The 27783-nt window shown below is 39.7% G+C and overlaps 1 pseudogene; it reads left to right on the top strand.

Annotated features, from left to right (window-relative positions):
• On the top strand, nt 1-27783 carry LOC149222215 (3'-5' exonuclease-like; annotated as a pseudogene).

Genomic DNA, 27783 nt, shown 5'->3' with positions numbered 1-27783 from the left:
ATGACAGAAGCAGAGGTAGGAATGATTCCAAATACAAATACCACCTACACTAAGGTCCAATTCCAGGAAAAATCTATACAAACAACTATCACTGATGATTTTCCCACTGTAGACAACTGGTTTATTCAGCAAGATCCCACAATAAACAACTAGGTGTTGTGCTCTACAACAACCCCCCATTTCATAACATTTTCAATCACACAAAAAATTAACATATGGAATGGGTCCCTTTTAAAATTTAATTGGCATCAATGCTTTTGTGCTCAAAAAGGTATGATAATCAAATGAGTTTATGTACTTAAGCCTTTTTGAATAATAGTGTTCCAATAATAAAACAATCTTTTGTTATTGCGATAAAGCGATCGCAAGATCGCATATCGCAATGACATGAGAAATATATTAAAACGGCACCTTGTTCTCCGCCGATGCGATATCGCTATCGGCCGTCGGCAGAATCCCATGCACTTTGATAAGGCGCTCGGGTCTTACCCCCGATGCGATGCGATATCGCAATCGGAAATCGGCAAATCACTTTATATGCACTTTGTAATGTTTCCACGCGCTAGTCCGATGCGATGTTGCTATCGGCACTCGGCAGGATCTTTTTCTAATGATTGTGTAGCATCTATTCCCCGATGCGATGCGATATCGCTCATCGGCGGTCGGCATTCTCAAAAAGTCATCGCTTGAAGCCTTAAAGTTATATTGATATCCGGTTGATAAAGCGCAAATTTCAAAATGCCGTTAAATACAGGGATAAGGTAATGCATGTGTATTTAAAACTTTGCCCCTTCGATTAACGAACACTTGCGTTTAACCGCCAAAATATCTGTTGCACGCTTAAGGGGGTCATTCAGCCGGATAACGGTGTAATAGTCATTTAATGGGTAGCAGGCCTTAAATCACCATTAATGCATCTGCAATATCTTCCCAGTGATTGGATCCGCAGCCACTTTTGAGAATTAATCTCACCACGCTTCAAACGATATATCTTTCCTGTTATGGATTTTCATTGTTATTTCCTTGTTACGATTTCTCTTGCATTTGTGTAGAATTCATCTGTTGAGAGAAGCCTGAGCATGATGGGGAAGAAATCCAAGAGGACCGCGGGCTCCGCTGCTACATCTGTTGTAGGACAAGCTGCCGCAGATAAGAAGAAAGGCCTAATTTCAGACATTACGTGCACTGGTCTCACTAGGACTTCATGGCAGGGCACATATAATCTATTAGAGGCTGAGCAACCGAAAGTGACAGTGACAGAGGCTAGTGTGGATGTACTAAAGAAGTCTGATGCTACTCTCAAAGACTTGGCCGACTCCTTTCTTCACAGGATAGCAGCCAGAGAGCAGGTCCTTCCCTACACTGATGTAGTGCGCTGGGCAATCGAGGAAATTCCAATGATCGATAGAACGTTTCACACAAGGGATGGAAGGATTTTCGGGTCGTTCAAGCCAGAGCACCTAAGGCAAATGTATCATTTGCCCGAGCCGGAGAAAATTTATAACAAAGCCTTCGTGGAGAAATTTGCAGCCGAAAATGAAGTACAATCTGAACCCATCCGGGATTGGAGGCAGAATGCGGCCAAACACAAGCACGAAAGCTCAGGTAAGTACTCTGTCAATTCTTTGGCTTCTCCCTATTGCTATGCGGGGATTATGATGTGTAGACTATGGGGGTTACATGACTCTGCTAATTTCGACATAGAAATGGTTCCCCTGATGGAAGCAGCTGTTAATAGTATAATCATGGATTGGGCCACCATTCTTTCTGATAAGTTGGCCGTAGCTGTTCGTGACTTTAGAGCCAAATCCGTAGTCACCGAAAGGAAAATCCCACCATTTTATTATAGTGCTTACATTATGGATACCTTGTGCTTTAATTCTGAGTTTCCTATCCTCGGTTGGAGGTGGACCACCCAAGACCCTTCACCCATTCATTTGTACCATCAGAAATTGTGGAAGTCCTCTTACAAGGACCATTTGTATCAAATTTGCAATGGTTTTATGGTTCCCATTCATTATTCCATTTTTGATCGGCCTATTCCCAAAATCTCCTATCTGGCTTCCTTCGACTTACCAGTTGTAGCAAGTTGGTTCGGAGAAGAGAATTTTACTTATGTTAGGGTTTTTGGGAGCCAGGCCAAGCCGCATGTTCTCCCTTTATATGTTCCAGACAAATTGTTGGCCCGAGAAATCTCCTACCAGATTATGGCCGAGAGTGTCACACAAACTCTCAAGAAAGAAAAGAAGAGGGGCTGGCCCTCTTTTCCCTTGAGAATTGGTGTCTTTACTCTGCATGATCTCAAGCATGCAGAAAAAGAGGCAATAAAGATGCAAGCTTTATCCCTAGCCACTCTCCCAAGCAGACTCTTTGATCCAAATAAAACCGCCTACACTGCCCTAGAACAGGCCAAATTAACAAAGGTTGACCATCAAGAAGATGAGTTTGATGACCTGTTCATCGTCGCCGATATAATAGGCTATACCAAAGAACTTGCTAGAATGAGATATAACGATAAGAACTTAACTGAGTTCAATAAACTTAGAGAGCAGAGGTTGCAAACTCTGCCTCTAGATTTATTATCAACAACCCCAGCGTCTTCCTCAAGCGAGCCTGGTCGACAACAGACGAGCCAACCTCTTGTTACAACTAAGGAACAAAAGAAACAACAGGAGGAAAGGCAAAAGAAGCTGCAGGCAGAAAAGAAAAGAAAAGAGCAAGCTGAGAGGCAGAAGAAGGAGCAGATAGAAAAACAGCAAAAGGCACAGAAGGATCAAGAACAGAGAAAGCAGAAAGAGATAGAGGAACAGAGGAAGAAGGAAGAAGAGGAGAAACAAAAGAAAGAACTGGCTGATAGGCAGAAAAAGGAATTGGCAAATAGACAGAAAAGGGAGCAAGAAGAGAGACAAAGAAAAGAGTTAGAGGAGCAGTAGCAAAAAGGACTAGAGGAGCAGCAGAGGTTAGAACAAGAAAAAGAGCGGAGCAAATCCCAGACAGAGCAACATAAACAGACCTCCATTGATCCTGAGTTGCTTAAACAATGGAACCAATTCGATTCCATTATCAGTGGAAAGGAAGGCTCCAAAGACACAGACACCTCTAAGACAAGTGATGCACCAGATACCACTTCTTCTCAGGTTCTAAGCGGAACCAGCGGCCCACCCATTTCAAAGGATGTCGAAGTAATTACTAAAGACCCTTCCGATCAAATTGTTCTCCAGGTGGAAGATATTCCTCCCCTGGATGTTTTCTACAGCCCAAAGCATAAAGCCGTTGTTAAGCGCTCAAGGAAGAGACGAAGGCTTGATCAACCTTCTATCTTTCCTGAGCAAACAGTCACGGGCAATGTAGTCTGGAAGGAGGAATTGGACCCCTCCGATGATCTAACAAAGTTGTCGCAGTATGCGGGAGCTTATTCTGCGGCGACTATTGACAAGGCATCGGAGGTAAGTCTTCTATTGAAGATTAAGGACCAGGAAATTTGTGCATTACAGGCAGAAGTAACCGAGGCAAAAAACAAGGTAGCGCAGGTAGAAGAGTAGTTGCTGGCACAACAGCAAGAAAACAATGCATTAACCCAGCAACTGCAGACTGAAAAACAAAGAATCGACCAGAGCGCAATCCAGAAGCAGAAAGAATTGTCGGAGGCATTGGCACAGTTGAGAGCGGCGAATGAGCTGATGATGAAATCAAAAGACGAGCAAATAGCTCAACTATTAGCGCAGCTTGAAGACATCAAGGGCACCCAGAAAGTGGAGAATTTCAGAGCAGAAGCAGCTCAAATAAATGACGCATTAATATCTCAGATTAGACTCCTATGCCGACAACTTACTGAGGCTGAGCCATTATGCAAAATATCTACAACAGTATGTCAGCAGATAGAGAAAGCCAGAAATGAGCTAGATCAGGCCGAAGAAACCATAGCCGGATATCTTGATTGGCAAGATTCTGATGTGGGGAAGGCAGCGAACTTGCCTAGAATCTATGAGACATACAAAGACATACTCTTCACGGAATGGAACACTCAGGTGATGAAAGCGGAAAGGGCAGCTTCAAGGTGTAAAATGATCGCCAGCAATATGATTGATTTAGTCAACAACACACTCTATTTGGCAAACATGATTTCCCAGTGCACACCTGGAAGCATAACAACAGCAAACATGATTGAACAAACAAGTTATCATGAATTGGAGGAAAAGGGAAGGTTAATTGCTGGAGTAAATACTTTAACCTCCGAGGCATATTGGCTCTTTCTAATCAAGCCACACACTCAAAGGTCGGCCCTAAAATGTTTAACAGATGCTCTCGGATGCCTGATCCTCGATATTCAGGATGCCACATATGATGCCCAGCTCACTTCGCGTCTCAACACTCCACCAGAAGTAGAGCCAATGCTGGCGATATGTCAGCTGAGGTTTAAAGGCAAAGAGCCCACCTGATGAAGCATTTCCGCTGACTGCCAGATCGCCAAGGAAGATGGAAGAAATATTTATTGATGCCAATTTAATAGCTTTTCAGTTTCTTAGATATTTAGATTAGCTTAGTATTTATAGACCCTTTCATTGTTTTGGAAAGGGTCGTAAAATTTTGTAATAGACTTAAAGGTTGAAGTTTGCACTACTGTGCTTCAGCCTATATTCTTTTGTGAAACTTGACCGATAGTTCTTAATTTAACGAGAAGGCTGTTTTATACAATTGCGCACTATTGTCTCTTGTTTGGAATGCTTTCTGGTTTGAAGGAAGGACCGCGACATAGCGATTAATATACTGGATTGTTAAGCAGCTTACATGGTACTTTTATCTGCATCTGTGTTCTTTCCTCTTATATGAATTGTTGTGTTATTATTTTTGCTATTGTTGAATACATGTATGTGCTGTAATAGCAAATCTTCATTTCGTTCCACTATTGGATGTTTTGTGATATGCCCTCTCTTTTAATCATGCATGTAGCAATGATATGAATGACAAAGTGTAGTAATTCGCTATTATCGCTCTGCATAACTAATTATGCAGAGCAATCTTAAATGGTTTAAACATCTATGCTTTAGTGTTAGAGTCATCTATATGCCTGCCTTAAAGCACATATTATCAAACGCTACGCTTTAAAAATTGATAAATCCCGGGATTAGATTATAGTTAGTATATTTCGCCGATAGTTTTAGTTGTTCGCTTATCACCATCATATATCATAAGTCACTCATCCATCCCGTTTACTTATAATTCTTGGGAAACTGGTCCCATTATCCCCAGTCGGAGCCACTATTCCAAACGGAAAAGGAGTTGTACTAAGGTCCGGACCGGGTGGTTTCCCCTATGTTGTTGCAGCGATTTTCGAGGCCTCAACGTAATTGGCGCTAGAAGGAGGGCCTGAAAATTGTGAATGGCACATAAGTCCAAACCTATAAGCCATTCCAAGAGTATTTCCCCCTCCGAATCCCCTCGACCCTCCCATTTGCATACTGGTTCGCCGGTATCCAAACAAGGAGAAGGGGAATCAACTACCACTGCTCAAACCCATCATACCACAGAACAATTAAGTCTTGAATCACCTGAAGTCCAGTCTCTAATCCATAAACTTCAGAGCTTCTCGATTTCACCACAGAAATATGAGGTATCAGAAAGCAGTGCGACTTCGCAGTTCAACCTCACTCACCCTCTCACCAGACTTCAGAGCGAAAAACTCGGTATTGAACCCACTGAGTTTCCTTTACCTAAAAGGAAAAGGGCGAAGAAAATTACTGAAGGATCTGATAGTGAAGAGCTTTCATCCTCGTCCTCCATTGCATTTTCTCCTCTGCGAGGTCAACCATCCACTCCCCCATTACAAATTGTCGCCCATCAGGTATCAGAAGCCTCAATATCCCAACCTATTCACTCCTCATCTTTGATCCCTTCCCATACATCTAGAATCCAAACAGTAGTGTCAACCACTGTCGCTATCATAATGGCAGACCCATGGACTAGGCCAGGAGCAGTCAACATGCCTGCACCATTGCATGATCTACCAGATGCTCCCGAAAAATGGCTGCCTAAATTTAATCCAGATGACGGAACCCAGGCTGAAGAACACATTAACAATTTTATGTTAGCAGTTAACATAAAAGGAGTGGCAGAGCAAGATGTTGTTGTAAGACTCTTCCCCTACACCTTACAAGGATCAGCAGGATCCTGGTATTTTTCCTTACCTTCTGGTTCAATTACCAGTTGGAACACATGCCAAGAGCAGTTTCTTACCAAATATGGAGATGATAGGTCCTTAGCTACTTTAATAAACGACCTCTCCAATCTGAGAATAGAGCACATGGAACCAATAAAAGAGTTTAATGCCAGATTTAATAAACTCCTGAATAAAATCCCTACCGCTTCTAAACCAAGTGAACAAATCCGAAGCGAATGGTATATTACTGCCCTACCTGCCAACATAGCTACTTTTGTAGACAGGGCTGGGAAACCTACCTTAGCTGAAAACATGAGAGAAGCACTTGCTGTTGAAAAGCACATCAATGCTCTAGAAAAGAAAGCTGCTTTGGAAGATAGAAAAGCTAAAAAAGTCTCATTTAAAGAAGATTCCAAGAAGAAAACCCCAAAGGACACGTATGACATGGAAGGTTTACAAAAGGTCCTTAAAACATTGTCTAACGAAATGGTCGAGATAAAGAAGCAGGTGGCTGAAACCTCAAACAAAAGACCATTTAAAACTTATAAGAAAACTGAATCAAAGCCGCCCAATGTTATATCTAACGCAGATTCAGAGCAAGAAGAAGAGGAAGAGGAAACAACTTCACAAATCGATGATGAAGAAGAAGTAGCTGAATGCCACGGAATGTGGGATTTTATACTCCCAAACTCTGATACCGAGAATGAAGAAGAAGCCTTTCCGGTTACTACAAGAAGTAAAAGTACTTCTGAACCTGCCCAGGCAACTTCAAAGAAGAGGAGCGCAGGTGCTACTACAGCAAAGGAAAAAGTCCCCCCAAAGAAGTCGCCTGTAGTAGTTCCCCAAAACCAGCCTTCAACTTCTAATTCTCCTTCAACATCCAAGACATTAGTGGTATCTGATTCAATGGAATATAACATTGTTGATGACATGAAGAAAACTAAGGCAAATATAACCATGTTTGAGCTTAGCAAATTAAAGCATCAACAAAAATTACTTCTTAAAGAATTAAATGTTGTTCCCTCTACTCCCCTTCCCAGTGCAACAGCTGCCAACGATTCAGGCCAGCCTCCTGCAGGTATGGTTGAAGCTACCGATTCAGTTCTAATTGGAGATAAATCAAATTCTCACACTCCACCCTTCCTGCTGACTTATGAGATTTATAATAGAAACCTGCACAACTGTTTAATTGATTTAGGGCCCTCATCTAATATAATGCCAGCTTCAGTTTGCTCTAAGCTGAACATTGAACCCCATAAGTCTGCCATTCATATTGTACAGGTGGATAGGACTAAAGTCCAGGTTGTGGGAGAAATTAATTCTGTAACCATCAGGTTGTCTGCCGACCCCAGGATTGTATAGAGGATTGACATCTTAATTGCCGACATACCTGAATTTTATGGTTTATGTTATCACTGAAAATTCCAATGCCAAAATTTCAAAATCGATCATATTAGTTTGATGCGCATAAAGCCTTTTTGTAGTTTCGCAGTGCAACATGTTTAGGTAGTTTCGTAGCGCATAATTCATATTTTGCACTGGCTGCGCTACGAAATTGGGGAAATGGCTGCAAGAGTTGGAAAGAGAACATTTTAGTGATATTGATGAAGCAAGTATCATTAGCCCTGCTCAAAGCTAATATGCAAATGTTATTTGAGGTTTGCCCATATTTCAAATTTGGTTGCGTGGTGGCCAATGGTGAAATTTGTGAAACCTTTAAAGATGAGCAGAAGGTTCATATGCTAGATTTTGATATTGAACAATTTCAGGTCAAATGGAAAAGTCATTGCAGTAAAAGGAAAGACACAAGAAAGTTATATTTTGATCCTAAGATGTGTTTTTGAAATTACACAGCAGTTTCGCAGCGCGCTGCGAAACCCCTGTAGCAGCTTGTTTCAGCATAAAAAACCCTGGTTGCTGTGTTTACTAGTAAACTTACAGAAGGTATTATGAGCAGCTGAAGACTAAATTTTGAAAACAGAAAGAGGTTTTTATTCCTAACAGACTGAGCTATAAAAACCTCCTTCCGTTTCCTCAAATCCATTACGAGCTGAGAGAAATTAATGACCAAAGTTGCGCTACGAAACTGCTGTAGGTGCAATTTTTAATTTCCTGTTTTATACATCTTCTTCAAGGATCGATTCTGGGCAGCTGGAGTAGTTTTCCAAAAAACCAAAAGAGGTTTTTGTTAAGCACAGATTGGTTCACAAAAACCTCCTTCAGTTCTTCCAAATAGATTTTCTGTGAGAAATTATGGGCTCTGTCCCAAGACATATTTTTCAGCCAGAATCTTTTTGAAACTTCAAGTTAAGGGAATTTAAAGTGGTTAAAGAATGGTTTCAGGTTGATGCTGCTCGTGGTAAAGAACGCATTTGGATAAGGGGGCTCATGCATTATGCTGCTATAACCATTTATCTGCTGTGGATATCACCGCTTGCAGTTTTTGTTATATTATTTGGCTGTGGTTATCATCGTTTGCAATTTCTGTTATGTCAATTGACTCATGTGTACCAATGCATATAGAGCTTACTCCAGGCTGAGTTTTTACTGAAGTTGTGACTTTCCACATACTCCAAGAACCTCTGAGATCCTTTCCTCAAATAATCACTGCAAAAAAGCAAGCTGTTTAAAGTAAAAATAGCAGTTTCGTAGCGCGCTACGAAACTGCTGTAGATGACTATTTTATGAGAAAAAATGAAATTGATGCTGAGGTCAGCAAATCTTGAAAAGGATGACTCGAGGCCAGTAAGGAGACTATACAAAGCTATCCAGATATTCAAAGGGTGACAGGTGTGAGTGTTGAAGAAAAAGGTGAAACTTTTTGTTTTTTGCTAAGAGTCTTCCTAAAGTTACTTTATAACCGAAATGTTAGGGTTCTGGTAGGGTTACCGAAATTTTGGGTGGTACACCTGTTCAGTTCACAAAGCGTCCAGATCATGAGGCATATTGGATTATGCGTGGTTATTAAAGGTATTAAATGGCTTGGAGCATAGTCTTTTAGTACATGAAGACTAATGGAAGGCAGGGACCATGAAAACAGGGCACATATCCTCATCAACTAATGAGTTCATCCACACAGTAAGTATCCGAAGCTGCTCGTTCAGTGAATGTTTCTCCAGCATGTCTTGGCCACTACAGAAATGGTACAGGTGTCAAAGTTCAAGAAAGCATCAATGCACACGAGGAGATAGAATTAGAGTTTCAATAGGAATGGGACTCTATGTATTCACAGCGCAATACCTTTGTATTTAATAAGTTTGTTTAGATATAGATAAGGCAATTAATGATAGGATTTCGAGCTCCCCTCATGCCGGAGGAGGAGTCTCAAGTAGTTGTAGTTTTGTTTTCCTATATATAGGAAAAACTCTGATGTAAAAAAGGTTGGAGATTTATAAAAGAAACAGAGTTTTTATATTGGCTAATGTAAAAGACTTTTGACAGTAATAGAAAGATTACTTTTTCTTCCCAAGATTCATCTTGTGTTCAAAGGCTCAGAATATATGTGGTTTTGTCTTTATCCTTTCTGTTTTACAGCTCAATAGACATGCAATCACTCTGAATTCACCTAGTGCTCAGACTTCCTGTGTATGTTTATGAGTTGAGGTTCTTTTTGAGAAATGTTCTGAGTGTTTAAACATTATATGCCTTGGCTTCCATGATTGAGTAGTTAATAGTTTACTGCAGAGGCGTTTGACTCCATGAGCCCAATGGAAGAAGTGTTATTTTGTTGTTCCAACCAGCTTATTTTCATGTACTGTTTGAAGAGTTAGCCATCTTTTCTTGTTATTAATCCATATCAAAAATCTGTGAGAGAGCCCTCTCTGACTAAGGAGGTTAAGCCTTAGTCTAAAGCCTGGTTTGAAATAGTTGCATGAGATCTTGCTAAGTAGCAGCCCTTAGTACACGATTTTGTGATAACATTTTGGTGCGTCTGCCGGGAGACTGAAGATTACTCACTCCCGTAATTTTAAGATTGAATTTCTGAAGGTAGCAGGAGTTCAAAGAGGTTTTTCGAGGCTGCAAATCTACCTTGGCGACTCCATTGTTGAAGAATTCAAAGTTCATACATTCATGGTGATTCCACTGGAGTTATGAAGGACCCAGAAGCTGCCATTCTTAGTTCAAGGTATGCATGCATAGATTTCTCAGGAATTCATGGTTTCCCAAGGATGCATATTTTCTAAGGAATGGTCCCAAATTTAATGGAAAAGATTTGAGTTTAACTCTGAAGCATATCTCAGATTTCTGTCATTTTGCTGAGCTTCTTAGAGTTAAACATGAGGATGTTTGTATAAGGTTATTCTATGATTCACTTCAAGGGAAATGCAAACAATGGATTGAAAGTTTTCCTATCAAATCCGTTAAGTCATTTCAAGACTTATGGCTTATGTTTTTTGAGGAATGGATAGATAGGTCAGAGTTGGTGGCAGACTCTCCCTCAGTTAAAGGTTTCAAACAATGGAATGATGGTCATAGTAAAGAAGAAACAAATGAATCTTTTTCTTTGTCATTATCCTCATATCTAAAATCTTTTGACTGCAAGGCAGAGGATAGGATGAGATTTTTGGATGAATTTGCTGAGGACCTTGAAAAAGACATTGAAGGTTTAGAAGGTCAAATTCAGGCATACAGTTTTCATGATCATGATCATTATTCTCAGAAGTTTTCTATGGCAGAACGCAAGGAGACTATGCTGGTTCCTTTCTCTTTCACGATTGAGGAACTGAACACTGTGGTTGAAGATCAGTTTGCACAGCTAGAAAGTTACAAGGAAAAACAAGCTGATCATGTATTCTGGGATCCTGTAGCTGATTACATGGAAGAGTTTTACTCTCCAGTATTTCAGTTTTTCAAAGAAGATCAGAGACAATTTCAGTGGCAGCGGTCATCACACTATCATATTGGCTCTGAACTCCGATGCAGTCAAAGAAGTCAAATGTCAGATAAAACAGAGGATTGGTTACATTGGAAATTTCATATTGATTGAGCTGAAAGAAGTTTGAAGCTGATAGGGTAGGTAGGTAAGTAAATGCAAATAAGCTCAAAGTTGACTGAGCATTTTTTTTTAGTAGTGGCAGATTTCTTTTTCGCACAGTGATCATCAAGTTAAGCCCGAGGTGAAGGCCCAAGAAGCTTGAGGAAGATGTTTGTCAAATAAATTTTTGTTCATCAAAAGAGGATAAGGCACTGGAACTGCAGGTTCTTAGTGTACCACAAGGGCACACTATCCCAAGTGGAGCCACTGTTATCACTGAAAATTCCAATGCCAAAATTTCAAAATCGCTCATATTAGTTTGATGCGCATAAAGCCTTTTTGTAGTTTCGCAGCGCAACATGTTTAGGTAGTTTCGTAGCGCATAATTCATATTTTGCACTGGCTGCGCTACGAAATTGGGGAAATGGCTGCAAGAGTTGGAAAGAGAACTTTTTAGTGATATTGATGAAGCAAGTATCATTAGCCCTGCTCAAAGCTAATATGCAAATGTTATTTGAGGTTTGCCCATATTTCAAATTTGGTTGCGTGGTGGCCAATGGTGAAATTTGTGAAACCTTTAAAGATGAGCAGAAGGTTCATATGCTAGATTTTGATATTGAACAATTTCAGGTCAAATGGAAAAGTCATTGCAGTAAAAGGAAAGACACAAGAAAGTTATATTTTGATCCTAAGCTGTGTTTTTGAAATTACACAGCAGTTTCGCAGCGCGCTGCGAAACCCCTGTAGCAGCTTGTTTCAGCATAAAAAACCCTGGTTGCTGTGTTTACTAGTAAACTTACAGAAGGTATTCTGAGCAGCTGAAGACTAAATTTTGAAAACGGAAAGAGGTTTTTATTCCTAACAGACTGAACTATAAAAACCTCCTTCAGTTTCCTCAAATCCATTACGAGCTGAGAGAAATTAATGACCAAAGTTGCGCTACGAAACTGCTGTAGGTGCAATTTTTAATTTCCTGTTTTATACATCTTCTTCAAGGATCGATTCTGGGCAGCTGGAGTAGTTTTTCAAAAAACCAAAAGAGGCTTTTGTTAAGAACTGATTGGTTCACAAAAACCTCCTTCAGTTCTTCCAAATAGATTTTCTGTGAGAAATTATGGGCTCTGTCCCAAGACATATTTTTCAGCCAGAATCTTTTTGAAACTTCAAGTTAAGGGAATTTAAAGTGGTTAAAGAATGGTTTCAGGTTGATGCTGCTCGTGGTAAAGAACGCATTTGGATAAGGGGGCTCATGCATTATGCTGCTATAACCATTTCTCTGCTGTGGATATCACCGCTTGCAGTTTTTGTTATATTATTTGGCTGTGGTTATCATCGTTTGCAATTTATGTTATGTCAATTGACTCATGTGTACCAATGCATATAGAGCTTACTCCAGGCTGAGTTTTTACTGAAGTTGTGACTTTCCACATACTCCAAGAACCTCTGAGATCCTTTCCTCAAATAATCACTGCAAAAAAGCAAGCTGTTTAAAGTAAAAACAGCAGTTTCGTAGCGCGCTACGAAACTACTGTAGATGACTGTTTTATGAGAAAAAATGAAATTGATGCTGAGGTCAGCAAATCTTGAAAAGGATGACTCGAGGCCAGTAAGGAGACTATACAAAGCTATCCAGATATTCAAAGGGTGACAGGTGTGAGTGTTGAAGAAAAAGGTGAAACTTTTTGTTTTTTGCTAAGAGTCTTCCTAAAGTTACTTTATAACCGAAATGTTAGGGTTCTTGTAGGGTTACCGAAATTTTGGGTGGTACACCTGTTCAGTTCACAAAGCGTCCAGATCATGAGGCATATTGGATTATGCGTGGTTATTAAAGGTATTAAATGGCTTGAGCATAGTCTTTTAGTACATGAAGACTAATGGAAGGCAGGGACCGTGAAAACAGGGCACATATCCTCATCAACTAATGAGTTCATCCACACAGCAAGTATCCGAAGCTGCTCGTTCAGTGAATGTTTCTCCAGCATGTCTTGGCCACTACAGAAATGGTACAGCTGTCAAAGTTCAAGAAAGCATCAATGCACATGAGGAGATAGAATTAGAGTTTCAATAGGAATGGGACTCTATGTATTCACAGTGCAATACCTTTGTATTTAATAAGTTTGTTTAGATATAGATAAGGCAATTAATGATAGGATTTCGAGCTCCCCTCATGCTGGAGGAGGAGTCTCAAGTAGTTGTAGTTTTGTTTTCCTATATATAGGAAAAACTCTGATGTAAAAAAGGTTGGAGATTTATAAAAGAAACAGAGTTTTTATATTGGCTAATGTAAAAGACTTTTGACAGTAATAGAAAGATTACTTTTTCTTCCCAAGATTCATCTTGTGTTCAAAGGCTCAGAATATATGTGGTTTTGTCTTTATCCTTTCTGTTTTACAGCTCAATAGACATGCAATCACTCTGAATTCACCTAGTGCTCAGACTTCCTGTGTATGTTTATGAGTTGAGGTTCTTTTTGAGAAATGTTCTGAGTGTTTAAACATTATATGCCTTGGCTTCCATGATTGAGTAGTTAATAGTTTACTGCAGAGGTGTTTGACTCCATGAGCCCAATGGAAGAAGTGTTATTTTGTTGTTCCAACCAGCTTATTTTCATGTACTGTTTGAAGAGTTAGCCATCTTTTCTTGTTATTAATCCATATCAAAAATCTGTGAGAGAGCCCTCTCTTACTAAGGAGGTTAAGCCTTAGTCTAAAGCCTGGTTTGAAATAGTTGCATGAGATCTTGCTAAGTAGCAGCCCTTAGTACACGATTTTGTGATAACATTTTGGTGCGTCTGCCGGGAGACTGAAGATTACTCACTCCCGTAATTTTAAGATTGAATTTCTGAAGGTAGCAGGAGTTCAAAGAGGTTTTTCGAGGCTGCAAATCTACCTTGGCGACTCCATTGTTGAAGAATTCAAAGTTCATACATTCATGGTGATTCCACTGGAGTTATGAAGGACCCAGAAGCTGCCATTCTTAGTTCAAGGTATGCATGCATATATTTCTCAGGAATTCATGGTTTCCCAAATCATTTTCCCAAGGATGCATATTTTCTAAGGAATGGTCCCAAATTTAATGGAAAAGATTTGAGTTTAACTCTGAAGCATATCTCAGATTTCTGTCATTTTGCTGAGCTTCTTAGAGTTAAACATGAGGATGTTTGTATAAGGTTATTCTATGATTCACTTCAAGGGAAATGCAAACAATGGATTGAAAGTTTTCCTATCAAATCCGTTAAGTCATTTCAAGACTTATGGCTTATGTTTTTTGAGGAATGGATAGATAGGTCAGAGTTGGTGGCAGACTCTCCCTCAGTTGAAGGTTTCAAACAATGGAATGATGATCATAGTAAAGAAGAAACAAATGAATATTTTTCTTTGTCATTATCCTCATATCTAAAATCTTTTGACTGCAAGGCAGAGGATAGGATGAGATTTTTGGATGAATTTGCTGAGGACCTTGAAAAAGACATTGAAGGTTTAGAAGGTCAAATTCAGGCATACAGTTTTCATGATCATGATCATTATTCTCAGAAGTTTTCTATGGCAGAACGCAAGGAGACTATGCTGGTTCCTTTCTCTTTCACGATTGAGGAACTGAACACTGTGGTTGAAGATCAGTTTGCACAGCTGGAAAGTTACAAGGAAAAACAAGCTGATCATGTATTCTGGGATCCTGTAGCTGATTACATGGAAGAGTTTTACTCTCCAGTATTTCAGTTTTTCAAAGAAGATCAGAGACAATTTCAGTGGCAGCGGTCATCACACTATCATATTGGCTCTGAACTCCGATGCAGTCAAAGAAGTCAAATGTCAGATAAAACAGAGGATTGGTTACATTGGAAATTTCATATTGATTGAGCTGAAAGAAGTTTGAAGCTGATAGGGTAGGTAGGTAGGTAAATGCAAATAAGCTCAAAGTTGACTGAGCATTTTTTTTTAGTAGTGGCAGATTTCTTTTTCGCACAGTGATCATCAAGTTTAAGCCCGAGGTGAAGGCCCAAGAAGCTTGAGGAAGATGTTTGTCAAATAAATTTTTGTTCATCAAAAGAGGATAAGGCACTGGAACTGCAGGTTCTTAGTGTACCACAAGGGCACACTATCCCAAGTGGAGCCACTGTTATCACTGAAAATTCCAATGCCAAAATTTCAAAATCGCTCATATTAGTTTGATGCGCATAAAGCCTTTTTGTAGTTTCGCAGCGCAACATGTTTAGGTAGTTTCGTAGCGCATAATTCATATTTTGCACTGGCTGCGCTACGAAATTGGGGAAATGGCTGCAAGAGTTGGAAAGAGAACTTTTTAGTGATATTGATGAAGCAAGTATCATTAGCCTTGCTCAAAGCTAATATGCAAATGTTATTTGAGGTTTGCCCATATTTCAAATTTGGTTGCGTGGTGGCCAATGGTGAAATTTGTGAAACCTTTAAAGATGAGCAGAAGGTTCATATGCTAGATTTTGATATTGAACAATTTCAGGTCAAATGGAAAAGTCATTGCAGTAAAAGGAAAGACACAAGAAAGTTATATTTTGATCCTAAGCTGTGTTTTTGAAATTACACAGCAGTTTCGCAGCGCGCTGCGAAACCCCTGTAGCAGCTTGTTTCAGCATAAAAAACCCTGGTTGCTGTGTTTACTAGTAAACTTACAGAAGGTATTCTGAGCAGCTGAAGACTAAATTTTGAAAACGGAAAGAGGTTTTTATTCCTAACATACTGAACTATAAAAAAGTCCTTCAGTTTCCTCAAATCCATTACGAGCTGACAGAAAATAATGACCAAAGTTGCACTACGAAACTGTTGTAGGTGCAATTTTTAATTTCCTGTTTTATACATCTTCTTCAAGGATCGATTCTGGGCAGCTGGAGTAGTTTTTCAAAAAACCAAAAAAGGTTTTTGTTAAGCACGGATTGGTTCACAAAAACTCCTTCAGTTCTTCCAAATAGATTTTCTGTGAGAAATTATGGGCTCTGTCCCAAGACATATTTTTCAGCCAGAATCTTTTTGAAACTTCAAGTTAAGGGAATTTAAAGTGGTTAAAGAATGGTTTCAGGTTGATGCTGCTCGTGGTAAAGAACGCATTTGGATAAGGGGGCTCATGCATTATGCTGCTATAACCATTTCTCTGTTGTGGATATCACCGCTTGCAGTTTTTGTTATATTATTTGGCTGTGGTTATCATCGTTTGCAATTTCTGTTATGTCAATTGACTCATGTGTACCAATGCATATAGAGCTTACTCCAGGCTGAGTTTTTACTGAAGTTGTGACTTTCCACATACTCCAAGAATCTCTGAGATCCTTTCCTCAAATAATCACTGCAAAAAAGCAAGCTGTTTAAAGTAAAAATAGCAGTTTCGTAGCGCGCTACGAAACTGCTGTAGATGACTGTTTTATGAGAAAAAATGAAATTGATGCTGAGGTCAGCAAATCTTGAAAAGGATGACTCAAGGCCAGTAAGGAGACTATACAAAGCTATCCAGATATTCAAAGGGTGACAGGTGTGAGTGTTGAAGAAAAAGGTGAAACTTTTTGTTTTTTGCTAAGAGTCTTCCTAAAGTTACTTTATAACCGAAATGTTAGGGTTCTGGTAGGGTTACCGAAATTTTGGGTGGTACACCTGTTCAGTTCACAAAGCGTCCAGATCATGAGGCATATTGGATTATGCATGGTTATTAAAGGTATTAAATGGCTTGGAGCATAGTCTTTTAGTACATGAAGACTAATGGAAGGCAGGGACCGTGAAAACAGGGCACATATCCTCATCAACTAATGAGTTCATCCACACAGCAAGTATCCGAAGCTGCTCGTTCAGTGAATGTTTCTCCAGCATGTCTTGGCCACTACAGAAATGGTATAGGTGTCAAAGTTCAAGAAAGCATCAATGCACATGAGGAGATAGAATTAGAGTTTCAATAGGAATGGGACTCTATGTATTCACAGCGCAATACCTTTGTATTTAATAAGTTTGTTTAGATATAGATAAGGCAATTAATGATAGGATTTCGAGCTCCCCTCATGCTGGAGGAGGAGTCTCAAGTAGTTGTAGTTTTGTTTTCCTATATATAGGAAAAACTCTGATGTAAAAAAGGTTGGAGATTTATAAAAGAAACAGAGTTTTTATATTGGCTAATGTAAAAGACTTTTGACAGTAATAGAAAGATTACTTTTTCTTCCCAAGATTCATCTTGTGTTCAAAGGCTCAGAATATATGTGGTTTTGTCTTTATCCTTTCTGTTTTACAGCTCAATAGACATGCAATCACTCTGAATTCACCTAGTGCTCAGACTTCCTGTGTATGTTTATGAGTTGAGGTTCTTTTTGAGAAATGTTCTGAGTGTTTAAACATTATATGCCTTGGCTTCCATGATTGAGTAGTTAATAGTTTACTGCAGAGGTGTTTGACTCCATGAGCCCAATGGAAGAAGTGTTATTTTGTTGTTCCAACCAGCTTATTTTCATGTACTGTTTGAAGAGTTAGCCATCTTTTCTTGTTATTAATCCATATCAAAAATCTGTGAGAGAGCCCTCTCTGACTAAGGAGGTTAAGCCTTAGTCTAAAGCCTGGTTTGAAATAGTTGCATGAGATCTTGCTAAGTAGTAGCCCTTAGTACACGATTTTGTGATAACAGTTTAATTTTGAGCAGAGATTGGTCCGAAAAGCTGCATGGGTATATTTCCACAGATTGGTCACATATGTGGCTTCCCTACAAGGGAAAGCCAAATCAAATAAGGATCGATCGAGAGAAGCATATGACCCACACAGTTACTGAATTTGAGCAAGAAAACCAACCTGTGGCATTGAACAACAACATTTTGGGGAACTATTCGTCAGAATCATTATTTGGCAACTTTGTTGCCCAACCATCTCCTTTTTCAGTCAATCATTTTACATCTCAGATTGAAATTTTTTCACAAACTGATAAGTCCAGATGTTTTAATGATGCTGAGAAAAATGTAGATATTTTTGTTAATACTCCTTTATTTTGGTCTTTATATTTTGATGGCTCTAAGTCCAGTGAAGGCTCAGGAGCAGGTTGCACTTTGGTTAGTCCGCAAGGAGAGAAGACAATGCTGTCTTGTAGGTTAGAATTTGAGTGCACTAATAACACAGCCGAATATGAAGCTTTAGTCCAGGGATTATATAAAGCAATCGGCCTTGAAGTGCGATATCTAAAAGTATTCGGCGATTCCGAAATCATTGTCAAACAGGTGAGGAATGCAATTCATTGTCTTTCAAGTCACCTCAAGCATTATCAATCTCTAGTATAGGATCTTACCTCACACTTTTCAACATTCAACATTTCTTCCATTCCTAGGTCACAAAATTCGGCAGCCGACCTACTAGCCAATGTAGCTTCTAAGCTTCTACCTTCTGAAGACTACAGCCTTGATAGATTTTCTGTAGAATTACTTTTTAGGCCTTCAATTCCTGACAATGTCACTAATTGGAGAGTATTTATCCATGACGAAGATATCTTGCAGTTTCTAACTTCGGAAAAATCCTATAACAATCAAGTTATTGAGGAAAATGAGCATGATTCCCAGATGAAAGAAACGCCTCAAGAAAATTCAATTCCTAAGCTTGTGGTAAAGCTAGAAGATCTTTATGATATCAAAGACAGATTTAAACCTGTAACCAATGCAAAGCTTCAAAGTTCTACCCTTAGGTTTGAATTGATAAATCTAGGCACTGACGACGCTCCTCAAAACATAAACTTAGGATTAGGACTTTCTCAGGAAGAAAATGAAGCATTTATTAAACTATTAAGAAAAAACAAACAAGTATTTGCTTGGAAATATGATGACTTGAAGACATATGATACATCTATTATCCAGCATACCATTCCTATGCTTCCTGATCAGAAACCGATTCAGCAAAAGTTAAGAAAAATACATCCAAATTTGGAGAGCCAGATAAAGTCGGAACTTAACAAGCTCTTGAAAGCCAAGATTATTTTTCCGGTCCGACATTCAAACTGGGTCTCTAATATGGTGCCAGTCAGAAAGAAAAATGGCGACATTCGAATTTGTATTGATTTCAGGAACTTGAATAAAGCGAGTTTGAAAGACAATTTCCCATTGCCTACTATGGAGCAAATTCTCCAATCAGTGGCAGGCTCTGAATTGATGTCCTTTCTAGATGGTTTTTCAGGGTACAATCAAGTTCTGGTTCATCCTGATGACCAACTTAAAACCACATTCAGAACAAAATGGGGAACCTATGCATATCATAAAATGCCTTTTGGACTTATAAATGCAGGAGCGACGTTCCAAAGAGCTATGGATACAACTTTTAAAGGGTTAATTAATAGAACAGTGGTTGTCTATTTAGATGATATAACTGTATTCTCTAAAGAGAGGTCTAACCATTTGCATGACTTAAATCAAATCTTTCAACGATGCAAAAGGTACGGTATTTCTCTGAACCCTAAAAAGTCATTTTTCGCTCTTGATCAAGGTAAACTCCTGGGCTTTATCGTATCCAAACATGGCATTTACATTGATCCCGATCGAATCAAAGAAATTTCTGAAATCCCATTTCCCCACAATAAGAAATCAATGCAGTCATTTTTAGGCCAGATCAATTTCGTTAAAAGGTTTGTTCCGGATTTTTCTCAAATTATTTTGCCACTTCAAACGATGATTAGGAAGAATTCAGTCTTTAAGTGGGGATCGGTAGAAAAAGAAGCTTTTGATTTGATTAAGCAATCGATAATCAACGCCCCTTCTTTAAATACTCCAAATTTCTCTAATCATTTTACATTGTATACTATCGCATCCAACTCTTCATATGCTGCTGTACTCACACAACCGAATGACAACAACTTAGAAGCACCCATTTCATTTTTTAGGTCAAACTTTGAGGGTGCCGAATTAAATTATTCCGATGTGGAGAAACAAGCCTTTGCTGTATTCAAAGCAGTCAAACATTACAGACCCTTCCTTTTGAAAACTCACACAAAAGTTATAGTCCCTTTCCCAGCTGTAAGGCAACTATTAATTCAAAAAGAACTGGGTGAAAGAAGGGCCAGTTGGGTCACAACGCTTCAAGAGTATGACTTAGAAATAAATCCAACAAAGATTGTTAGGGGCCAAGGTTTTTGCAGGATATTGGCAGGAGCATCAAACATTCCTGAATCAAGCGATATGGATCAGACTGAATCAATCAATCAGATAAGTGTCACTGATTCTGAATCTCAATATGCAGATTTAATATTTTATTTGAAGAACGGTTATGCTCCTCCAAATTTATCTTACAAAAATAAAAGGGCCATTAGGTTAAAAGCAAAGAATTTCACTCTTATTGATGATGTGCTTTTTAGACAAAATTATGATTCTATCCTGTTAAGATGTCTTGAGAAACCTAAAGCTCAAAAGGTTTTGCAGGAGCTACATGATGGACCAGCAGGAGGACATTTTGGAGCAGACACAACAGCTCACAAAGTTATTCATGTTGGATATTATTGGCCTACTCTGTTTAGAGATGCTCATGAATACGTAAGAAAATGTTTCAATTGCCAAACTTCTAGTGGAAGACAACGGAAATCAGCTTTCCCTCTGCAACCTGTCAACATTGAACAGCCATTTGAACAATGGGGATTAGATATCATCGGAGAAATTACTCCACCATCTTCCAAACAACATAGGTATATCCTCACTGCTACCGATTATTTTACTAAATGGGTAGAGGCTATTCCTTTGAAGGCAGCGAATTCAGAGGCAATCATCGAGTTCATAGACCAATTCATCATTACCAGGTTTGGTGTCCCAAACGCTCTCGTTTTTTATAATGCTTCCTATTTCTCAGGAAATGCTATATATGATTTCGCTATTAAGAGGGGGTTTAAATTGAAGTATTCTGCTAATTATTATCCTCAGGGAAATGGTTTAGCCGAATCTACTAATAAGAATCTCATCAAAATCATTAAGCGAACTGTTGAACAGAATCATAGAAACTGGCACAAATCTTTAGTGTTTGCATTATGGGCTGATAGAATAACACAAAAGGCTTCTATAGGTTCCTCCCCATTTAATCTGGTATATGGAAAAGAAGCAGTATTGCCTACGAATCTTGTTCTACCCTCTTTAGCCCTAGTACAGTACATTGAAGAGACTCCTTCTTCTTCTATCCAACTTAGACATGACCAAATTCTGAAATTAGAAGAAGAAAGTGAAAAAGCCAGAATCACTCATGCCAAACATCAACAAATCATCAAAGCATCCTTTGACTCAGCCTCATCCGGTTCCAAACAGTTTCAAGTTGGTGACTTAGTTCTCAAATGGGACAAGGCCCATGAAGATAAAGGTAAGCATACCAAATTTCAGAAAATGTGGCTTGGACCATTTCAAATCTGTGAAAAGATAGGCCAGTCAACCTTTATATTGCAAGACTTATCAGGGTTGAGAGATTCTCTCCCTGTTAATGGCCTGATCTTGAAGAAATTCTTTAATTGAGAAGGTAATCCCTTCTCCTCTTTGTAGATTTCTGTAGTTTGTAGGATTGGTAGGAAATAAAACTGTAGAGTATCCCCATTGACCTTTTGCTATGTTTGAAGAAGCTGTCTCACAAAAATAATAAGAATATTTGCTTTTATATAGTAGAACCCTCAATCAAAAGGAATAATTTTTAGGAAATTAGATATCCTTGTGTTCTGAAACTACAATCTAACTTTTGAATACTCTTCTCATGATGTAAAAGTTCTGTGAATCATTTTCTGTTTTCAAAACTGGTCTCCAAAAGTTATCCATTTTAAGATAGAAACTAACCCATTTTCAGCATCTTCAACTCTTCACCTGTCATCCATTTGCTCTTAAGGAGAAGATTGTTCACCCCATTCACTAAAGTTTATGGTTACTCATAGTGTAATTCTAAAATATAAAAGACTAAAGATAAGAGGTCTTATTACAAGCCTGCTTACCATGTTCATAGGAAAATAGTTTGACTGACATTACCAATGCTGCCTATCAAAACAGGGCAATGGCTTGAAATTTCAAGACAAGAGGTCTCATCACGAGCCAGCTTGTTCAGTTAAATTATTACCAGTGAATGGCATTGTCAACAGCTGGCCACCAAACCAGGACAATGGCTTTTTATCTTATCAATGACAAAGAAGAAAAAACAGATGAAAAATAAAATATGAGAACATGTTTTAGATTCATTCTGTTAACTACACTCTTATGTGAATGGAAAAGTGGAGAATACTATGGTTAAAAGGTATCCCTGTCGAGACTATAAATGTTTGCTGGCAACAGAGGCTCTACCTATGACAGAGGGGTTAATTATAAAGCTGATTTGGGAAAGTTTTCTGTTTTATCATTATAAACCAATAAAGGCCTATTTTAAAAACTTAGAATGTATTTATTTTCTTGAAACTAAATGGGAAGAAGTTAACAGAATAAGTTCACTTTGTTCAGAACGCATGAATATCCAGTTATATTAGAAGTTTCCCCTTCTGATTGAGTTTCTATTTTGGAAAAGCTTAAGTGTTTGTATTAGTTTCAGAGATAACTGGTTCTTCCAGCAAATCGCCAAATGTTGTGCTCTACAACAACCCCCCATTTCATAACATTTTCAATCACACAAAAAATTAACATATGGAATGGGTCCCTTTTAAAATTTAATTGGCATCAATGCTTTTGTGTTCAAAAAGGTATGATAATCAAATGAGTTTATGTATTTAAGCCTTTTTGAATAATAGTGTTCCAATAATAAAACAATATTTTGTTATTGCGATAAAGCGATCGCAAGATCGCATATCGCAATGACATGAGAAATATATTAAAACGGCACCTTGTTCTCCTCCAATGCGATATCGCTGTCGGCGATCGGCGATATTCCATGCACACCTAATAAGAGCACATAACTCACGCCCCGACACGACGCGATATCGGCGATCGGCTATCGGCGCTGCCTCATGTGGGAAAAAACGCTTTAAGTTATAAACCCCGACCCGATGCGATATTGCTATCGGCCGTCGGCAGAATCCCATGCACTTTGATAAGGCGCTCGGGTCTTACCCCCGATGCGATGCGATATCGCAATCGGAAATCGGCAAATCACTTTATATGCACTTTGTAATGTTTCCACGCGCTAGTCCGATGCGATGTCGCTATCGGCACTCGGCAGGATCTTTTTCTAATGATTGTGTAGCATCTATTCCCCGATGCGATGCGATATCGCTCATCGGCGGTCGACATTCTCAAAAAGTCATCGCTTGAAGCCTTAAAGTTATATTGGTATCCGGTTGATAAAGCGCAAATTTCAAAATGCCGTTAAATACAGGGATAAGGTAATGCATGTGTATTTAAAACTTTTCCCCTTCGATTAACGAACACTTGCGTTTAATCGCCAAAATATCTTTTGCACGCTTAAGGGGGTCATTCAGCCGGATAACGGTGTAATAGTCATTTAATGGGTAGCAGGCCTTAAATCACCATTAATGCATCTGCAATATCTTCCCAGTGATTGGATCCGCAGCCACTTTTGAGAATTAATCTCACCACGCTTCAAATGATATATCTTTCCCGTTATGGATTGTCATTGTTATTTCCTTGTTACGATTTCTCTTGCATTTGTGTAGAATTCATCTGTTGAGAGAAGCCTGAGCATGATGGGGAAGAAATCCAAGAGGACCGCGGGCTCCGCTGCTACATCTGTTGCAGGACAAGCTGCCGCAGATAAGAAGAAAGGCCTAATTTCAGACACTACGTGCACTGGTCTCACTAGGACTTCATGGCAGGGCACATATAATCTATTAGAGGCTGAGCAACCGAAAGTGACAGTGACAGAGGCTAGTGTGGATGTACTAAAGAAGTCCGATGCTACTCTCAAAGACTTGGCCGACTCCTTTCTTCACAGGATAGCAGCCAGAGAGCAGGTCCTTCCCTACACTGATGTAGTGCGCTGGGCAATCCAGGAAATTCCAATGATCGATATAACGTTTCACACAAGGGATGGAAGGATTTTTTGGTCGTTCAAGCCAGAGCACCTAAGCAAATGTATCATTTGCCCGAGCCGAAGAAAATTTATAACAAAGCCTTCGTGGAGAAATTTGCAGCCGAAAATGAATTACAATCTGAACCCATCTGGGATTGGAGGCAGAATCCGGCCAAACACAAGCACGAAAGCTCGGGTAAGTACTCCGTCGATTCTTTGGCTTCTCCCTATTGCTATGCGGGGATTATGATGTGTAGACTATGGGGGTTACATGACTCTGCTAATTTCGACATAGAAATGGTTCCCCTGATGGAAGCAGCTGTTAATAGTATAATCATGGATTGGGCCACCATTCTTTCTGATAAGTTGGCCGTAGCTGTTCGTGACTTTAGAGCCAAATCCGTAGTCACCGAAAGGAAAATCCCACCATTTTATTATAGTGCTTACATTATGGATACCTTGTGCTTTAATTCTGAGTTTCCTATCCTCGGTTGGAGGTGGACCACCCAAGACCCTTCACCCATTCATTTGTACCATCAGAAATTGTGGAAGTCCTCTTACAAGGACCATTTGTATCAAATTTGCAATGGTTTTATGGTTCCCATTCATTATTCCATTTTTGATCGGCCTATTCCCAAAATCTCCTATCTGGCTTCCTTCGACTTACCAGCTGTAGCAAGTTGGTTCGGAGAAGAGCATTTTACCTATGTTAGGGTTTTTGGGAGCCAGGCCAAGCCGCATGTTCTCCCTTTATATGTTCCAGACAAATTGTTGGCCCGAGAAATCTCCTACCAGATTATGGCCGAGAGTGTCACACAAACTCTCAAGAAAGAAAAGAAGAGGGGCTGGCCCTCTTTTCCCTTGAGAATTGGTGTCTTTACTCTGCATGATCTCAAGCATGCAGAAAAAGAGGCAATAAAGATGCAAGCTTTATCCCTAGCCACTCTCCCAAGAAGACTCTTTGATCCAAATAAAACCGCCTACACTGCCCTAGAACAGGCAAAATTAACAAAGGTTGACCATCAAGAAGATGAGTTTGATGACCTGTTCATCGCCGCCGATACAATAGGCTATACCAAAGAACTTGCTAGAATGAGATATAACGATGAGAACTTAACTGAGTTCAATAAACTTAGAGAGCAGAGGTTGCAAACTCTGCCTCTAGATTTATTATCAACAACCCCAGCATCTTCCTCAAGCGAGCCTGGTCGGCAACAGAGGAGCCAACCTCCTGTTACAACTAAGGAACAAAAGAAACAACAGGAGGAAAGGCAAAAGAAGCTGCAGGCAGAAAAGCAAAGAAAAGAGCAAGCTGAGAGGCAGAAGAAGGAGCAGATAGAAAAACAGCAAAAGGCACAGAAGGATCAAGAACAGAGAAAGCAGAAAGAGATAGAGGAACAAAGGAAGAAGGAAGAAGAGGAGAAACAAAAGAAAGAACTGGCTGATAGGCAGAAAAAGGAATTGGCAAATAGGCAGCAAAGGGAGCAAGAAGAGAGACAAAGAAAAGAGTTAGAGGAGCAGCAGCAAAAAGGACTAGAGGAGCAGCAGAGGTTAGAACAAGAAAAAGAGCGGAGTAAATCCCAGACAGAGCAACATAAACAGACCTCCATTGATCCTGAGTTGCTTAAACAATGGAACCAATTCGATTCCATTATCAGTGGAAAGGAAGGCTCCAAAGACACAGACACCTCTAAGACAAGCGATGCACCAGATACCACTTCTTCTCAGGTTCTAAGCGCGGAACCAGCGGCCCACCCATTTCAAAGGATGTCGAAGTAATTACTAAAGACCCTTCCGATCAAATTGTTCTCCAGGTGGAAGATATTCCTCCCTGGATGTTTTCTACAGCCCAAAGCATAAAGCCGTTGTTAAGCGCTCAAGGAAGAGACGAAGGCTTGATCAACCTTCTATCTTTCCTGAGCAAACAGTCACGGGCAATGTAGTCTGGAAGGAGGAATTGGACCCCTCCGATGATCTAACAAAGTTGTCGCAGTATGCGGGAGCTTATTCTGCGGCGACTATTGACAAGGCGTCGGAGGTAAGTCTTCTATTGAAGATTAAGGACTAGGAAATTTGTGCATTACAGGTAGAAGTAACCGAGGCGAAAAACAAGGCAGCGCAGGTAGAAGAGCAGTTGCTGGCACAACAACAAGAAAACAATGTATTAACTCAACAACTGCAGACTGAAAAACAGAAAATCGACCAGAGCGCAATCCAAAAGCAGAAAGAATTGTCGGAGGCATTGGCACAGTTGAGAGCGGCGAATGAGCTGATGATGAAATCAAAAGACGAGCAAATAGCTCAACTATTAGCGCAGCTTGAAGGCATCAAGGGCACCCAGAAAGTGGAGAATTTCATAGCAGAAGCAACTCAAATAAATGACGCATTAATATCTCAGATTAGACTCCTATGCCGACAACTTACTGAGGCTGAGCCATTATGCGAAATATCTACATCAGTATGTCAGCAGATAGAGAAAGCCAGAAATGAGCTAGATCAGGCCGAAGAAACCATAGCCGGATATCTTGATTGGCAAGATTCTGATGTGGGGAAGGCAACGAACTTGCCTAGAATCTATGAGACATACAAAGACATACTCTTCATGGAATGGAACACTCAGGTGATGAAAGCGGAAAGGGCAGCTTCAAGGTGTAAAATGATCGCCAGCAATATGATTGATTTAGTCAACAACACACTCTATTTGGCAAACATGATTTCCCAGTGCACACCTGGAAGCATAACAACAGCAAACATGATTGAACAAACAAGTTATCATGACTTGGAGGAAAAGGGAAGGTTAATCGCTGGAGTAAATACTTTAACCTCCGAGGCATATTGGCTCTTTCTAATCAAGCCACACACTCAAAGGTCGGCCCTCAAATGTTTAACAGATGCTCTCGGATGCCTGATCCCCGACATTCAGGATGCCACATATGATGCCCAGCTCACTTCGCGTCTCAACACTCCACCAGAAGTAGAGCCAATGCTGGCGATATGTCAGCTGAGGTTTAAAGGCAAAGAGCCCACCTGATGAAGCATTTCCGCCAACTGCCAGATCGCCAAGGAAGATGGAAGAAATATTTATTGATGCCAATTTAATATATTTTCAGTTTCTTAGATATTTAGATTAGCTTAGTATTTATAGACCCTTTCATTGTTTTGGAAAGGGTCGTAAAATTTTGTAATAGACTTAAAGGCTGAAGTTTGCATAGAATTGGGTTAATCAACAAAAAAGGTAGGAAATTGTAGGGTTTGATCTGGAATGGCGGCCCAATTTTTGAAAGGGATGGGAGAATGACACTTCCTTGCTCCAGCTCTATAATGATAATGGCTGCCTCATTATTCAGATGTTGTTTCTAAATTTTATTCCGGAAGCCCTGGTTAGGTTTTTGAAAGATCTGGGAGTTAAGCTAGTAGGTGTGGGTATTAGGCATGACATGGAGAAGCTGATGAGTGATCACAGTTTGGAATGTGGAGGTCAGATTGATCTTGGTGCCTTGGTAGCCGAAAAGCTGGAGAGGTGGGAAATCAAGCAGGTCGAGCTTAAGGGTTTGGCTATTGTGGTCCTGGGCTTACGCCTTTCAAAGTAAAAAAGTATTTCTATGAGCAATTGGGCATGGGAAATTCTACAGTATAGGCAGATTCAGTATGCTTGCATCGATGCCTTCGTTTCTCTTTCAATCGGTAAGAAAGTCTTGAAGTATGAAAACTGA

The sequence above is a fragment of the Pinus tabuliformis genome, chromosome Q, assembly GCF_031772625.1.
Source record: "Pinus tabuliformis cultivar Carrire ecotype Pingquan chromosome Q, CPIR1, whole genome shotgun sequence".
NCBI lineage: Eukaryota > Viridiplantae > Streptophyta > Pinopsida > Pinales > Pinaceae > Pinus > Pinus tabuliformis.
The sequence above is the reverse complement of the archived record's forward strand: the minus strand, read 5'-3'. Positions and strand labels throughout refer to the sequence as shown.